At 33.4% G+C, this 17,600-nt stretch overlaps 1 protein-coding gene across 8 annotated transcripts in view; it reads left to right on the plus strand.

The window, feature by feature from the left end:
- LOC106132719 (dystroglycan 1) overlaps positions 1 to 17,600 on the plus strand; it is a 73,370-nt gene that overhangs the window by 20,558 nt on the left and 35,212 nt on the right. For 2 of the 8 annotated variants that reach the window (XM_060949492.1, XM_060949493.1), the window contains one exon: positions 9,125 to 9,154. The exons of 5 other annotated variants lie outside the window; for them this stretch is intronic. The gene's annotated coding sequence lies outside the window, so the exon portion shown is untranslated. Of the gene's footprint in view, positions 1 to 9,124; positions 9,155 to 12,208; positions 12,345 to 17,600 lie in introns of those variants that run through there. One more of the 8 variants, XM_060949491.1, reaches the window with a different exon arrangement.

Raw genomic sequence — 17,600 nt, forward strand, 5'->3', positions numbered from 1 at the left:
TTTGCAGAAAACTCTGGCATATTATTGTGCCGTTAACTTTTGTACAAAGTAAGTCATTATCTTAGTAATATTATTAGTCAAGATTATTGTTGACAATACAGCTTAATCAAACAACTTTATTGCAATTTAGCAAATGTTCCCGTCACATTTATCGTTAGCTAAAGACGTTTCACTGTGTTCTGTCACTTTAGAAAGTTAATTGTTTCCAAAGTCAGTTTCACCGATTCATTTTTATACAGGTGATATAGTTCTTACATTTATATTTAATTACCTATATATTCTGTATTTGCTTATTCTGGGCTACTTTCTATTCTACATCATTTCAAACAGAACATGCACAAAGTCACTAAAAAATTTTTGCTTATGAACAAATAATTAAATCAATTAAAATTGTCCTAGTACATGTCTTAAAATCTCTTTGCGGTCAGGACTCACAAAATATCTTTGCAATATAATAAAACATAGGATTTAATAGTACTTATTTATATTTCAACTCTTTTCCTCATTGTTGTGAGTTCCCATTTCTCCGTGGCCAAGACACCGACCTTTTATAACATCTTGGATCATCTACCAGCCATTTGTTCCCCAGCCTACAGACTTATTTATAGTTGAAGTATGTTATCATTATTTCCGTGACTCAACAGTCATTCAAATACTCGTTACACACATGATCTAAATCAAGGGTATTAATAGCACCTAAAATAATACTGGTACAAGGACTTATATGCAAGTAATTAGTACCCGGACGAAGTCTAGCCTCATCACTATTTATACGTACCCAACGCAGTATAAAGATGGTGCGAAACCGTTGACGGACCTCGGCGATATCTTATGTGGGAAAGAGATAGATATATTGCGACTTTTATAAGGGTTAGGTCGTTAGCAAGTTCCCTTTTTGGGTGACGACGCCAATTCTAAATGCGGAATCCCGCTCTGCTAGTCTAGACTTATTCCTGTTGCACTCAGTGATTGTTTTGTTTTTAATAATTAAATACTGTAGGTACTAAGAAATAACAAATATCTGAAGCGGCTGCGTTTGTTTTTAAGTATTGTGTTAGTGCATATTTATCTGCATAATAAACACTAATATGAAGATATGAAAATTGTACATCTTGACTCATTTGATCTTAAAGAACTGTTATCATGAAACGGGCATGAGATGGCAACAAAAAAATTAAAAGGGATCTCATAATCAATGGGTGACTTAATTCTCTTTATACTTTTAATAATGCCTTCACTCAGTGCTTCAGGTTACCTATTTTCGTACCAACCAGCCATGTTAAGACTTGTGTTTCACGATATATTTTCGTCTCTTCGTTTAAATATGTTATTTCGTCATGATATAAGCATATACTAAGTATATTACATGAAAGCTTTATTTCGAATGGGAGACATCGTACCCGTCATGTAATCGGATTAACGTTTGTGAATATCGTAATAAGAATTACGACATTTCATCAAAAATCCATACATGGAAAATGCGAATTAGATATTTTTCATGAGTACCCTGAAGATATGTGCTTTTTTGTGTACCAAAAAAGGTTTTTATGTGGCAATTAAATAATTAAATATTTAATCAAAATCCTTTGTTGCTTACTAATAAAAATATTTTTTAGAAGTCATACATTTATAAAACAAATAATTTTAGTCATTACGAATGTTGCTCGGAAACGAATGTTTTTAACAAAATTTTAAGAAACATACCATCCGTCTGAATTCGCTGTTGGAAATCTATTAGAATTGCAAATATGCAGACGTCGCTTTCACGTCAATCATTTGACCGAATTAGAGTAAAAAAATCGTCATATTTTCAGACAGAAATGACTGCAAAAGAAACCGAACGAGTTCAACGTCTCTCGAGCCAGTACTGCACCAATTAATTCAATAAAAGAGCATTGGCTGAACACTACAGTATCATAACATCGCCGCAATTGATCACTTCTAAGGTCGTTGACTTGTCTCCCCGTTCTTATTTGAGCTTAGAAGAGATTAGTGACACATGTTTGTCCTAATTTCGTTAATTTCAATTTTATTTTGCTCGTTATCATTTTTTGTCAATCAAAGCAATCTTTACAGGTTTCTTTATCAAATCAGAATCATCTATAGAAGCAACTTATCTTAGTGTGTATAATATAAAAATGCAATATTTACCTAATTTTATTATGAAGCAAAAGTTTATGTTTTTAATATGCTCTTTGAAATACATTTAAAAGAGTTTCGTTCAAATATTCAAATGAAATCTTCGCCTGCTAACTTAGATTAGAATAAAAATCCCATCTGCGTGATACATATCAATCTGAAGTCCGATGCAAATACGGCTTCCGAATGTAATGAATAGCGTGCTAGGTATTTGGGTCGATCGCAATGGTCGGTTCATGAACCACGCCTGCCTTTTGTCTGCTACAGCCCCAACAATCCGGCAACTTTCAGAATGTCCCTACGAAATGAGCTAAGTTCGAAAGTTTTCCGACTTTTACAGTTCTGTTAGTATGTAGTGGTCAGCCCGCCTTAAGACGGAAACGGACCGAACTGATATGAATCCTAAACTGATATGGACACGCGAGTTTTTGCAAGAAAATTATGTTGAATAGATAAAAACCATCACTTTTGTATTTTTTTAGGACAAGGCACACAGTTTAAATCACACTCACACAGTATACAAAATATGTTGTGCATATTTATTTAATAGCACATTATTTATCTCTACTTTTTGTGCACAAACTATGGATATGATTTTTATAGGCGCACATTAGAGCATGATACAAAATACTATAACAACTATATGGCCCCGACATAATTTGCATACAATAACCGGTTGTGATGGTAGGGACGTGTCCTGTTGCTTTGACTTGCGAGTTTGCTTTAAAGTCACGTGACCATTTCCCACACATTGTACTCACAGAAGAAGCAGAAGAGACAATATCATTGGACGGAATAATAAAGAATTTTGAAACAAAAAATATTTAACATGTAGGAAACACACCCTGAAGTAAGGCTTATGACAGATAGAAAGAAAACCTTTCTGAGAAAGCGTCTGAAATTAAAAGAATGCTTGGGTTAATCAATGAGACTTTTCTCCTAATCAGAATTCAGTTTAAAACCAAAAGTACTCATGCCATTTTATAGCATATTCAGATTATTACTTGCATTAAAACCAATTCAAACATTTGAACATAAATTACTTAAAATATATTTTTACGCAGACTATGGCCACAAACATATGGCCGCCTCTCATGTTACTCGTACATTCCGAGTTCGCGCCATACGGCGTGATTCCAAACTAATAAAACAATCATAATTTTCAGTCCTCGCTCGAAAATGAAGCTGGAGTTATTATTGCGAGAGAGTTAAACTGAGTTATAAACGATCCTGCAATTTAATTTTTAATTCCGTTTTCATAGAACTGTAAACTTAAAAAGTGTACTTTATATCCGTCAGCTCGCAGCGAGGTGGATTCACTTAAACCCATTGCTTTGGTAATGAACGCACATTAAATTAGTTTTAAACGAAATGAGATTCACTTTGTGTGCAGTGAAATTAATTTTAAAATATCACCTTGATGCTCTTTTTTTTCTCAACTGAACTTTTCTAATGTAGCAGCCCACAATGTTTATTGATGTTCCAACAACATCCAAATATTATTGGGAATCTAATCGAAAAGTCTCCAAAGAAATCCTGTCAATCCTCTGTCTGAGCAATCAAATCGCGTTTGTTTTGTTTGTTACTCGACGACTACAGCTTTGTCGTCAGGATTATCTTCAGTAATTGTATTGTTTGGTTAACGCTACACATTGGATTATTTATCATTTCAAGGAACAATTTCAGATGTTGATTTATTATATTTCATACATGAAATATTGATCTTCAGTGAGTGGAATGATAGAACCGCGGTCTATTCCACCGCAAACAAAAATAAAACCTAACGGCGGCGGGGCGATATGCCAAAATTCTAGCTAGCTTGCAAAAGAATATTTCATTTCTTGCAGAACTTTGTAAATTAACTTTTATGAATATAAACACAAAGTTTAGGTAAGTAGAAGAACTATAAAATACTAAATTAGTGTAAACACATCATCATTTGGTTAATAGCCATAGTGTTCAATCTAACGTTTCACTTCGTTAATGTACTGTAGGTACATAGAATATTTTTCAAGATTCATTCTTAACCGTCAACATTTTCTGGTAGTACTTACATAAGTTTTATTATTTTTTTAACAAGTCGTCGTATAAGAATCACTTCCTCCCCGCAGACATTGAACCTGCAACATAACATCAATGACCAATTAAACGCTAATCGCTAGTCCATTATAATCGTAGCGAAGCCATTCACTTTTGCTAATGCGTGCAAACGTCCTGTGTGTGACAGTGATGAATCGGCAGTACATAGACAAAGTGTCTAGATAAGGCTAATTTATTACTCAGTTTACATTGTGTAGAAATTAGACCACTTTTGATTATGTTTGAAGGACGGTCGAGTCATCTAGCAAAAATGTGTCATGGTTATCGGATAATACCGAGCAAAGGTAAACTGGGATGTTTCGGAATAAACGTATTATTTGGTAACAAAAATAGCATATTTTCTACAATAACTTCAAGCGAATAGCAAGGGATAAAAAATAATTTACTAATATGGTAATTGATGTTTTAAAATAGTAAAAAAATATTTAAGAATCATCAAAATAACTAATATAACCCTAAATAAAATGTAATTAGTTACCTCAATAAGCAAGCGAACCAAAAATTTTCGAATAAGTAAAACAGCTGTTATAAACCAGAAAGACTAATTTATTAAACTAAATTATAAAGTAAAAAACGAAACGTAGAAAGTATTCACTTGTTATAGGTCTATTTTAATTCTATTCATCAACATAAATAGAAATACTAAATTTGTATTCATCAAACTAGTAAAATTTTGTATTTTTAAGAAACGAACGACTTTAGTCTCTCGGGAAATTGGGTAGTCGCTAAAGCGTTTAATCTTCTAATAGATATACATAGCATCGGTTAGGAATCCTCGTCCTTTCTCGGGTCATGGTTTATTCAATCAAAGGAAATCTCGTGCTCTCATATTTCAAAAGCATTTACAGTAGGACATTGTATGATATTTTTGAGGTTACAGCTGGTAATACATATGGCTAACTACAACATTAACAATTCAAATATTAACTCAGTTTTTTACTTTCTCGTTATTAATAAATTTATTCACAGTGTTTTTAATGACTTAAGTTACACTGAATTTTAATGTGCGTCTGTTACTTTCTGCATTCTGCAACATACGAAAGAGAGAAAGAAATTATCCGTATCTTGCTATCATGTAGTTTTCATTATAGGTTTATTTTAATAATAAAATAAGCAAAGATTTTAGCAACCAACAACAGTTCATAACGTCACTTCAATCAAATTAACAAAATAAATAAAATCAAGACCAATAAGTATCAATACTATGTGATTCAGATATGAAATTTAAGGAATATTATATTTAAACAATTACGCTTCTGACAAATTATACTGACTAGAAATTAAATCCGTTACAAAACTGCACTTTACAAATGAGCGCACTACTTTGAAAGGAATGTGAACTGATATTGTGGCGGCAAATGGGTTGACGAGTCGATTGTTAGTGCCCATTTAATTTATAAAAATAGGTCGCCATCGCGCGGTCGACGACCTGTACTGTAAGCTAGCTTGAATTATGAAAAAATATGTAATACTATAAACAGTAGTTACGGGAGTCAAGATATTGTATCGATAACCTCGTTGACATATTAATGAGATGTCGGAACGGATTGCTAAGCGGCAACCGTCGAAAGACATAGGCCAGGGGCGGCATTACTATTTCTGGCTAAAGACGTTGACCTGATACAATCTGTGCATCAGTAAGATGCATCATCGCTTACTGAAGATTTATTATCATCTTTCATCCGATTTCCTTTTATATTTCTAAAGAAAGTTTCATTAAAACTTCTTTTTCGGATATATATCAAACTGCGCCGGGGGCGTCGTTATTATGCGTGTTGAATATGTTACAACTTTGTTTAGGTATACAAAGAGCTTCATTCCCTGCCGTCAAGGGTCGCCGGTCGGATCCCGTATATCTATTGTCTGAGGACAATGTGCTCCATCTGCAATTGTTTGTGTGGTATTTATGGCGTCCACTCCCTCTGTGGTAACTTTTTAGTTAGAAGTTTCATTCTGATCAATTGATGCACCTTTAGCCTTATTTTCAAATGAGACCAAAGTAGAACAACTGTGGATCAGGTTTCTGCGTTGGTCTTATTTGATATTATAATTTAGACTTATATTGATAAGGCTCTAAAATTAGCAAAAACATTAGACCAGCGTTTGAAAACATACCTACATAAATCCTCCCAAAACCATGTCGTAGTTTGCCCAATATTTCCAACTAAGTTTCGTTTCCGAGAAGCACGATTCAATGAATGTTTAGCGAGCCACATTCGGTGTATTCTCTACATGCCCATTTTGGACGCCGCGCGATTATTGATTCTCGCCGAAACGAAGAAGTGTTCGTTGTTATAACCGTAGGAACTAATAGAACTCAAATATTATTTCAGATTTGTATAAATCTTACTTGCATTTAGTTTACACGGTTAAAGCATGAAACATGACCAAATTCATCAAGTACACGAGGTATCATTCCTCGTGTACTTGATGAATTTGGTACCTTTTGTTATATTGTTATACCTTTTGTTCAAATTCAATAATTAGTTCATTCAGCAAAATGACCTTCTGAATGTATACAGTATCCGAAGTGTTCATGTTTAATATTCATTAAATTTCCTGTTCAATAATTATCAAAATTCTGCGAGGGAGATTAATTTTACAAAAACATATCGAATTAATCAAATATTCTTTCAATCATCGATTCCTTTGATCTCTGGACCGTGAAGAAACTGTTTCTTTGAACCGTTCCTCACACTAGAAAGTTAACTTTGATTCTTTGCAATAAGGAAAAGTATTTTTGTTTATTTATAGAAGAATTCTCGTTACCTATATTTTCAATTTATACTAGTTTCGAATCCGCTTGGGTATTTGTCATGTCAAATACTTTAAACGGGTCCACTTGGTTGCTACATACTCGTATTATAATAATGACTCTTTTTTTTCATTCCCGTTCCAAATTGTAACCTCGAGGTACTTCTAAATAAATTTGATTCAATTGTTTGAAAGTAGGAATATTCTGTCGAATTCACCCGAGTCCTACAAACAGGCGGTTAATTTAATTGTAAGAGTAAACTTTGTCACTGAGTTTCTAGAAATCACTTGATATTCATCTGTTTGCACAATCACTCTAGGTTACTCTATAGAAACTGAAATTGGATGTAAATTGCCGTTATAAAATGTCTTAATTGGTTCTTCTCTTCCATTGCATGTTGTTACTTAATACTGATAGTATGCAATGAAGCTGGACTGATCAGTATTGATATAATTATATAATATACAAGTTTATCATTCTGGAGAATGAAAAGAGTACATAGTAATAACACGCTTAATTCAAGCGGAAACCTCTAAGTAATTCCATAGGTATAACACTTTATTACGTGAAGGTAACAAGTAACGGAATTCAGCAATAAATATTTGTGGAGAGGTGCAACAGGTCGTAAATGTTGCGGTCTCAACTCAAATTACAGGCTTTGTGTTGTTAATATGTAATCCAATAGTGTTTGGTTAGCGGCGGTCTCTGTAACCCGTGAATCTAGAATGACTGACTGCAGGTTCACCAGAAATATACAGATAAGATGCGCAAAATATGATAAAGTTGGAATTATGCTTAGCAATGCTTTGTAGGAGATTACTATCCATGTGACATTTGCCCTAGCAGCCCCCTAGAAGGGCTTGAAGGGAGCTTGGGCTCCATCTATGACCACAATCCAGGAAAAGTGAAGTGAGATTATAATATAAAAAGCCTCCCATCTCACCTAATTAACAGGGGAACCTAAGCTTGCACATTGTTGTAACAAGAAGTAAAACCACAGAATAATATAATAGTACTAGCTAAATCTACCAAAAATAACAAGATACAAGATTAAATAGAAGACGCATATGCCGATGTTAATATAGCTTTGTTCGGTGATTCAAAGCCATATTGTCTACATAAACCGCAAAACGAAATCCAGCACCTGTGTATGTCTAGTACATGCAGTATGCAATTTGTAAAACGAGAACTATTAGTAGAGTTAGCTATGATATCTTTGGTGAATTGGATTAAACAACATGTGTTCTTAACACAGCTATTTAAAGAAACTTCGAATCATCTGTTGAAATTTTGTAAATGCATAAATTTTGTTTTGGTTATGTTTGTTTCTTATCTCGTTTCTCTTTACGTTATATATGAGGCTTTCGCTCGGAGCTATCTATCGTGGGTGTTTTAATTTATAAACATTATCATGAAGGAATTGGTATGATGTGATTGTGTTGTTTTATGACGCGTATTAAATATTAAGGCAATGCATGCATTCATATCGTTAATTTGAGTCTTTTATACATAATACTCATAACAACAATACGGTTATTGGTCATAAATATATAAAGTGAATGGTGAGTGAAGGTGCATTAATTAAAGACACCACTGAACACTTTCTTCAAGAAGTAAACATTCTAATTAAAAAAAACACGTGCTTATTTATTAATATTATTAATTAAAAGAAAAGCTTTTGTACATTATCCTTTTCCTTTTACACCTTTTTTAAAAACAAGCTGCTCACAATCTCCGCTAGAATTTCGAACGACGTATCAGTTGGTTTGTTTGCTCTGCCCTCTGCTTCTCCTGGCCTAAATTTCCAAGTTGATAATGAAAAAGCCGGCACCGCGTATAATTTCACTTCAAAGCCGACTCGGAGGCCCGTTTGTTATTTTCTTTAATCACCGAGCGTCATATATTAGCGCCAAAGCCTTGTATGAACGTCTCCAGAGCTTTAATTTCTGTTTTATTTACGCCCATTTACGTTCTGTATAATTACAGTCGAAATTGTGAAATGCATTGCCTGTTGCAGGGATTTATTTTATACAGTTTAAACCGTTTTGGTAGGTATATTTATCTATATCGATATGTAACATTATGGTTTAGTTATCGAGGTTTAAAACATAACTTTTATTCCTTTTTCAGGTATGTCTCAATCGACCATCAGTGAGTCAGGTAAATGATCAGATAAAATTCATAAAAGGCTTTGACTTTCGCGAGCTGAAAGTAAGTAGGTATGTGGAGCACGACCTTGAACTCTATGTATTTATTTTATTATTGATTACATTTTGCTGAATGACTCAATATTGCTGTGCCCAAACATCTACTTTTCAGACGCACGAAGCTAAAAAGCCTCGCAATAACTGTAACCGTCTAGACTAGTATATATTCTTTTAAAAAAAATGCTACTCGTAATGTTAAAAAGTTATTACCGGTGATGTTATAAAACGCTATAACGCAGGCTTGCCAAAGTGCTGTAGGTTATGGGCCCATAAAAAAACAACAGTTTAGACATGTTGCCTTAGTCGTTATGTAAAATTTTGTACGTATCTAACGTTTCATTGAAATGTTATTTAAATAGGTACTTGCATATTTGGGAATTTAGAAGGAAATAAATCTTTCAATTCATAAGATTTTGTTAAGTTTGGATAATCAATTTCTACTTTGCTAATATTTCAATTTATTCGTAAACGTCGGTTTTGCATCGACAAAAGATTGTTAAAAACCAAGATAGAAATTCCTGTGCTCGAGAAATAGTTATACTTATAAACTTCAAATAAAAAAAAATATTTACGAGAAAAAAAGGGACACTATTACAAAATCATACATTCAAAGGACTAATGTTTTTTATACAATCACGCTATGAGTATACCTCTATACTGTAATACGAGCTCTGAATTTATTCGAAACTTCTAAATATCGTAGTAAATATTGGAGTGCAAATTTCAAAATGTTGAGGCTGAGGCACTTTATAAACAGGTAATAATAAAGTTAAACATCTCTTGCTCATTTGGGATCCATGTCGGAAGTTCGACGAATTCATTAAAAGAGTTACTGTTTGCACATTTTACATAACCAACATAAAGAGCTTTGGGCGTCAGAAACTTTACAATTTAAAAATTTCATGTTTTTTATAAAATAGGTTGTGTACCTTTCATGTGTTTACATTTTGACAGGAACGACTTTACTTGTATTGCTTATTTATTAAACCACTTTGTGAAATGTTTCTTTAAAAACCTAGTAGTTACTCTAAGGATCGCCTATTTATAAGACCAAATCGAGATGAAGTATGTTAATGTAAAAAGCATAACATAATTAATATAATATCTGCATGTAAATAGTTTATTAACCTTAATTGAAAATACGATTCTGTATTTCGTATCTACATTAAATCTCTGTATTCTGTGGTATCTACAAAATTACCTATGTTAACTTTGCTTTATAAAATGTGTTCATCGTTAATTAATCTTTTCTCCCTTTGTCATTATTTAGTGAAATCCTACTATATTTATATTTTAAGAATGTATTTTTATGGTGTGATCCGATTCACTTCTTTCGTGTGTCAAAATTACATATGTTAACTTTGCTTTATAAAATGTGTTCATCGTTAATTAATCTTTTCTCCCTTTGTCATTATTTAGTGAAATCCTACTATATTTATATTTTAAGAATGTATTTTTATGGTGTGGTCCGATTCACTTCTTTCGTGTGTCAGTGATTGATGACATTCCCAAAGCACCGGCCTAATACTGGCCGAAACGTGGTCTCGTGCCCAAAAAAAGGAAAAAAGTTGTTCATTGTGAAAAGAACTCATTATATAGAACACTTTTTGTTACACCAGCAGTTGTGTAAAGGTTTGTTCAGTGGACAAATGCAATTTGTCCAATGTCGGTGAGTGAACTAAAGATTTTTTATTAGGCTTATAATAAGGCTAGTATCATTAAAGAGTGTCTACACTGCTGTTGAGCAGAAATATTATTAATAATCAGGTAGATATTATCATAGAAATTTGAGTAATCCGAAGGAATAAAAAATATCAAGTGTATCAAGAATAAGTTTCCTTAACCATAATTTAAAAAAATGTAAATAGTCTTAAATGTTTTAATCCACGTAGGTACTCATCCAACAGTAAACCAAAAACCTTAATAGTTCGGACTAATTACTTTCTAATTTCACTTGGCGTTCATTTAGATAATGACTCCCTCGCAGTAAAGGCGCCATAGCAGTACATTAATCAAAGCACGTACACCGGTGTTAGAATTAGTACAGTGAATTTATGTCAAGAATTTAGATTTTTTACAAGAATCTACGAAGGTTTGCTTTTAATACAATACCTAACTAGAGTTACTCTACATAGATTTTTGCCACGTCTCTATGTTCTTTAATACATAGGCCACGTACATATATTGTATCGTTGAAGTATTATCACATAAGTCTCGAACTTACTTCGAGGCTAACTCAATCTGTGTAGTATGTCCCGTAAGATATATTTATTTATTATTTTAAGGAATGCAGTTCATGATAGAAACGATTTTGTACTTTTAAGCTACTTAAAACGTCTCGGGTGCTTTTTTCAATTATTTTTTTTATTTTATTTTCATACAGAATCTAAACAAATTTATTTCTAAAACCACATTCATTATAACATTTTCGAGTTATTCCGATCTGTTCCCCAAAATCTGCAGTAGGGACGGGGGATCATAATGGAACGGGGGAAAAAAACGGAATAGAAAATATTTCAGAGTGGCAGATCGTATCACTAATTAATCCACTTTTAATGCGTATGGGAGATCAGACCGGAATAACTCACATTGTCTACAAACTTAAAATTCAATTTACTAAAATGTTTACTATGTATTTCTATTTCCCACATTTCCAATTCATTAGTTCTTGTCGCAGTAGTTGGTGGTTTATGCATAGTCCATGTCAAATTAACTCACTCAGAGCCCGTTGACATTATACACGCGCAACCCAGGCGATCTCCAGAGAATTATGCCAATAAAATGCTATGATGCATTCATGAGGCAAACACGCTATACAAAATGCAGACCTACTTAATTTTATCCCAAATGCAGCCGCCATCGTAGACCTGTCGCCCTTGCTTTATAAGTATCGACCGTCCTATGGGGAACTTTTGATAAGCTCAGCTGATCTCACTCATGGTGTAATTCTAAACGGGAGGGGAGAGGGGATGACAGCCGCTGATCGCTCCGCCTGCAGTCTATCACGGCGCGGTGTTGAAGTCGGTCGCTTTCTCGGTCATTTGGACAAACCGGTGTAGTGACAGTGTGTTGTACATTTGAGGTTAACGCTCAGTGATAAGTGGTTATTGTTACTTGAGGACATCCTTTATTCACAGTTCAAGGTAAATATTAAGTACAGTATTGTTTGCCCCTTTTATAACAAAAGTAATAGAAACATCGTGCCTCTAGTTTTGTGATGACAATAGTTACATATAGTCGATCATACGCCGCGTTATTGTAATTGTTATATTTAAAGTGAAAAAAAAACACGCCAAAGGGGTTGAAAAATGGTTGACTAGCTATTGATTCGTTACCCTAATAAAATTCGCGTAGAAGGTGCCCCATTTCATATATTGAAGGGTCGAAATTCGCCGCGGGCTCGATTTTGAATGAAGATCAATCCTAGGGCTAGACATGTAATTTATAAAAGTTATCGAAGCAGAGCTTACACACGGACCACTTTACTTGATTATTCCGATTTTCGCGACTCAATTTTTGGATACTATGCGTAAAAAATAACCTTATTTCTAAAGGAAGCAGTGAGTAGTTCGTTTAGTTAGGAAGTAAAATCATAAAATTCATTTCTCTATGAGCGAGATTTTATTGAGCTACAGGTCTTCACGTCCACAGGCCTCACCGGATCTGTTATATTAATATGTGATTGATTCTTATCTTATTGTCTTTTTTATCCCTTGTAAGTGCGACAGACATCACGAAATGTCCATAAAAATACGGAGCTGCTGCCCAAAGGTAAACATTAAAAATATAATGTTTACCCAACCGCTGCCTGTGCGTACGATCGACATAAAAAGCTTTTGTTAGACTATGTAACTAAAAAAAATATTGCAACATTTAAGCGTTTCATTTTGAAACTTTGTATTGCATAAACAAACTGTTCCTAGAAATCAGGTAATTATATTGTTATTATCTTACTAAATATTTGGTACCTGAATTTCGAAGAACATGTTATATGAATGCTAACCTAAACCGGACCTAATTTGTACAACATTTTTAAGCGTGGCCATTAACAGGCATTATCCTAATAATTTATTGTTAAATACAATATTTCAGTCAGATCGACAAATTTTTGAAGAGTCAATTGACAGTACAGTTTCAACATCACAATTCAGAAAAATTAACAGTAAAATTCAAGAGTGAACCGAATTAAATTAGTCTATATATCTTATTATCTTACTACTACAAGCTAAAACAGGTAGAGTTGGGAACAATCCTTGCGATCATTATTAACGTTTCCCACCCCATATTACTGTCTCTGTCCGCAAACCCTTAAACCACAGCCGCAAATATTTTATTTTTACCACATTTACCTTCATCCCTTATCAGTTCATGAATTGTATCCACATATAGATATAAAACAAATCGTAAGGGTAAAATGTTATATAATATTTATTTAGCTATGTTTGGTTACTTTGTTTTTTTTAAAAAAATCGAACTATTATGATACTTGTTATCGTAAAAAGACGTGTGGATTAGGCAAATAATACCTGTCAAAAACTATCAGAAAAACTTAATGCGTGCGTTTCGTTACCGCCTGTTCGTTCGTCTATAATGAATGACACGCAATTGATTAATCGGTTATTGTTTTCATGGCACGCTCTTACAAGTATATTTTTAACATCTGTATGATTTTTTTTTATTTGGTTAAAAAGATGATATCTTAAGATCCCCTTTTAAGTGGTATAGATTCGTGATATTTCAGAAGATCCTACGAAGGAGGCGGTTGGTTGAATACATTAGAATCCAAAGCTGACAAACAATATGGGTCTAGAGTTTTGCTGGCTTTAGTCCAAAACTAATCCTGTCTGTCGCCTAACGGAATCGCCCAATTCTTCTTCAAATACTGTTCCTGCCAAATCTTTTGCTCAAATTTTTATGTTAAGAATTGGTATAACAATGGAAAATCTCTGATGTAAGATAATACTAATTGAGCTTAATATGTCTTGCAAATATTTGTGTATGCATAGGAACGGTATGATTTTCAGTGAATAAATAACACAGCAAAATTTTGTATTTTTTTAACAAATTTTCCTTAGGTAGTATTTTATGGCTCTTGGAAACAAGATGAGCTTAAACATGCATATATCTAATCACGGCATGAAAAGACTGAAAGGCCAGTTTACCTATATGGCTATGTGGCTTTAATGATGAAATTGAGATTCAATAAAAAAGCAAGAATTAGATATTTATTAAAGATATAAATTACAGGAATCGTAGGGTCATCAGCCCCAAAACGTGTTTGTCCGGAGAACATAACCGCATGATAACTGCATAGAAAATCATGTTGCCATAACAACGCGTAGAAGCACGCAACACGGTCATGCAACGATGCTCATACATTTCTCGCTAGCCTTGAGACAAATCTTGTGACTATGTCAAACTAGCATTCTTCCGTATCGGGTGCTAAATTATGATCTAGTGATTTCACTTGATCTGCAATAATCATGGCTATGAAACGTGGTAAATTATAAGTGTTAACTGGAGTATGATCACGTAGATAATAATATTGAATGACGTTAAAATAATAGTAGTTTAATAGTTTTTCATATTAAAACAGAAATAATAGCAAAATTTTACGATGAAACTTGGAGAAACTTAGGATTAATAAAACTGACTGCACAGGGAAAGTTTTACTGCATTTAATAATAACTTAAACATGACATTAGAAACCGATGAACCTGAGCATGCAATATAAAATACTGTTTATTGAAGATGCAATTCAAATTGAAAAAGTCACATTGTATAACAAAATCGACTCTGATATTATGTTGCAACGATAAGCTACTCGTATTATACAGCACAAATGTATTCAATCGAAATTGAAACAGTGCAATTATGGTTCTATAGTAAAACAAGTAGATGTAGATTCACTCAATTCCAGCGTCAAGAGTGCCCTCTTCAAATACTTCTCGCATAAACAAATATTTGTCGAGATCAAACCAAAACCCGACGTTAATAAACATATTTCACAAGAAATGGACGGATGGCTTATAAACGAATGTAAACTTTTCTTAATTAGGCATATATTGTGCCTGTATACGAGTATTTTCATTAAGTTCTTATGGATATTAGAAAATTAGTTTGCAATAAGGTTAGAAAACTTGGTACTTGGGCACAAAATCGATGGTCCTTTTTCACCAAATTTTGCTTTATTCGCCCAAAAAATTATAGATTATTTATTTGGTACGTTTATAAATCTTAGAACTTAAGGCTACATCTAGTATTTCATCTCTTAAGTCATAAATCGTATTATGAAGATTATCCAAACGGTTGCTTCGCTGCAATGTCCAATATTATGTGATAAATTAGAAATTATTTCGCTGGATTAAAAATTTATAACCAAATAACATTTTGAAGATTAATTTCATGATGCGGCTTGAAGTATTAAAAGTTTGGGTCACTTTCGAGGTACCATTGCATTTCTGTTCTCTTGGCAGAGTATTTTGGCCACCGGGTTAATTATGACTTAGTACAGCTGAAAATACCTACATAAATGTAGGTCGTCTAGGTGGCGTCATAGATTTATTTCTGTACAGCATAGTTCAATTTTGATAGATTGTGTTAGGTACTATTTAGATTGCTAAGCAGAAACAAAACAACTATTTTTCGCGGACATATTTTCTTAGCTTTAGCTAAGAAAATTACTTTAGTAAGAAGATGAGCCTCTCTTAACTACGATGGCTAAAACTTCCATTTCATTCTTGTTTCTCTAGTGCAGAATAAACTAAAATGGCTATTATAATTTTACCATGTCACAAACGTAATACAGATTTCTGCTAATTCCTTCGTTACTGTATTCAATTTTAATAAATATACGGGACTAAACTTCAAAGTAATCTTTCCTGTAACTTCGAGGCAATGTTTGGACACTTTAATCACTTTCTCCAATTCTTGTCTATGAAGTATTGGTGGTATATATTTCCAGGCATTTATTTATTATTTGTGCCTTATATCTCTACCTCTAACTCTACTAAGCCGATGATTGTTTGCATCCAATGTGCTTTTTTCTCGCCGAACAACTGGAACATGAAAACTAGTCTAGGTTTACTTTGCCAGTTTCCATCGTACAAACACGTCTTTCGCAAATCATTTTCGTAAAATAAACGTGAATTTTGCTGTCCTTTGTCAAAAGACAAGGTATGTTATCCAATTTGAACAAAATCCTCCCGAAGCGCGCCGTTCTATATACTTATTGAAAGAAAAAACCCTTTGATCAATTTTGTTACAATCACAAACATTTTCCACGACCTCATTAGTTTTACAAATATTTTGTTTAACAGATTTGTTTTTAAGTAACGAAATATGAATAAAAATGTATTACCTTATCTCTATAAATCATACTCGTAGTTTCGGTCTAGCTAACCGAAATGATGTTACGGGAATAAGAATGAAATATAAAAGCTTTGGTGGATTTGATAGCGACCAAAAAATTATATTTACATACGTATTGTCTGTAAAGCCAAAAATCTTAAAAAGACCGATAGGCCACGTTCAGTTGTTTGGCTTAATAATAGAATTGAGATTCAAATAGTGACAGGTTGCTAGCTTATCGCCTAAAAGAAGAATCCCAAGTTTATATGCCTATCCCGTAGTCGCCTTTTACGACATCCATAGGATCACATAGGAAAGAGAGGGTGTGGTCTTATTATATTTTCCATTGGCGCCGGGAACCTCACGGCACGGTACAAAACGGCAAAATTATGTTTCGATTGAAAAAAATAAAATAACAACGGTAAGCAGTTCCATCAAGACAGGGAGACCAAGCATGAAATCAATAGATGTCACAGCGTGCAGGAATCTTGGATAACATCGATTGTAAATCTGTTAAGGGAGTTTTTGGTTTTAGCTAGATATTATTTCAAGCATTCCTTATTTTACCGTACATTCAATATTATATAGTTCATCCATCCTATCTCCCAAGCTTATTTTGAAGAACGGGGATAAAAACGTCATAGCCAGCGCCCGGGATTAGATTTCTTATAATTTTACCGTTGCATGATGTAGGATTATAGGATTACTTCGTCAGATAAAAGCAGAAGCACTTGATAAAAAAATGTAGGGAAAAGATATCGTAGCAAATAATTAAGCTTATAAATTATAAAACTTAAGTATGTACATAAGTGTTAAAAAAAGTGGTCACTTCGAAATTTCCCCAGTTTAATTCCAATTTCAAATATTGTTATTAACTTATCAAAGAGTTCGCAGCAAATTAAAATGGTACAGTTTTTAAATTGCTCACTTTGTTAACGCCCTGAAGTTGTAATAGGAATGAATTTATTATAGAACTTTTTATTGGAATTCTAAATGTAACCACTAGCGGTGCGGAATCCACCGTTGTTCGATCTAAAAGCCGAGGCCAG

The sequence above is a fragment of the Amyelois transitella genome, chromosome 19, assembly GCF_032362555.1.
Source record: "Amyelois transitella isolate CPQ chromosome 19, ilAmyTran1.1, whole genome shotgun sequence".
In the NCBI taxonomy this organism is placed as follows: domain Eukaryota; kingdom Metazoa; phylum Arthropoda; class Insecta; order Lepidoptera; family Pyralidae; genus Amyelois; species Amyelois transitella.